Genomic DNA, 1,267 nt, shown 5'->3' with positions numbered 1-1,267 from the left:
ACACACACACACACACACACACACACACACACACATACACACACATACACACACAAATAGAGGGACTCCCGTGGTCTCTTGGTTTCGGTGTTCGCCTCTCATTCAATAGGTCTCGGGTTCGATACCTGACAGCGACGGGAAATTTTCTTCTCAAAAATTGTTCCCCTTTCATCTCTTTTCTTGCTCTCTAACCATGTTCTGTCGTCTGCTTTCGTCTCCGCCCCCGGCCCCCAACCCCCTTGTCCCCTCCTCTGGGCTGGTGACTCTTATAGTGCCTTTCTACTGCTACTCCTTGGCTCCTTCTTCCTGTTGTCTTTCAGCCACACCCCTGATCTTGGGATAGGTAAGATCTAACACCGAGCCTTCTCGTAGATGAGCTAAAAAAAAAATCTCTGGGGTCCCGTGTGCAAGTTTTGCAAGTTAAAGATCCCTTGGTGGTCCAAAATTGATAAGAGTAGGCTTCGACCGCTACCCGGACAAAATTCGAAACCGACCCATTCATCCGAAGTTCAAGACCATCTCATAGAACCAGGAGCATTCGCACAAATAAAAATACCAACACGCCCCTTTAATTTTTAATGTGAGCCATCTCCAAATTGCAATTTGTTTGTTTGTTTTAAAAAGAAACGTATTGGCTCAATGGTAGACATGATTACATAGACAATCGATAGACACGCAGACAGACAGACAGACAGACAGACAGAGAGACAGACAGACAGACAGACAGACAGACAGACAATAGTGTGAATCAAATATTATTTTGTTTGATTGCTATTGGAAATTACTTGGGGGGGGGGGATAGATCGCTAGGAGAAGAGGGGACGGGGAAAGGGTTGGGGGTCTGGGTGGAGGGGGCACAAGAAAGAAAGAATAGAAATTACAGTAGAAGGCCTATATAGAAAAGAGAAACTTTATTTTTTTAAAGGTAAAAAATAAACAAAAAAACGAAGGCTGTCGTCTAGGTTAAAAAAAAATTTTAAAAAATCTTGAGCGTCGCCATCCACACACGAGCGAGTCATCTACAGCTGCTGATGTACGTCGCTGACGCACTAAAAAGGGTGTGGCTCTGTGTGCGCATGTCAGGAGCGTAGTGGGCAATCCGATTGTGTTATCGACACTCACAAAAACAATCACATTTCTGTCCGTTTTTGATTGGTGGGTGCCACACTAACTGAGGCGATGGGAAAATGTGTAAAGGTTGATGCTATTTCTTCCTTGTCACTTCTTTCCTTTGTTTCCATTTCCTGGGACATTATGCTGAGGGGGG

General features: G+C 44.7%; 1 protein-coding gene across 1 annotated transcript in view; it reads left to right on the top strand.

The window, feature by feature from the left end:
• LOC101845418 (rhodopsin-like) overlaps positions 1–1,267 on the top strand; it is a 12,991-nt gene that overhangs the window by 8,551 nt on the left and 3,173 nt on the right. The window lies entirely within an intron of this gene.

The sequence above is a fragment of the Aplysia californica genome, unplaced genomic scaffold (assembly GCF_000002075.1).
Source record: "Aplysia californica isolate F4 #8 unplaced genomic scaffold, AplCal3.0 scaffold00526, whole genome shotgun sequence".
Taxonomy (NCBI): Eukaryota; Metazoa; Mollusca; class Gastropoda; order Aplysiida; family Aplysiidae; genus Aplysia; species Aplysia californica.
The sequence above is the reverse complement of the archived record's forward strand: the minus strand, read 5'-3'. Positions and strand labels throughout refer to the sequence as shown.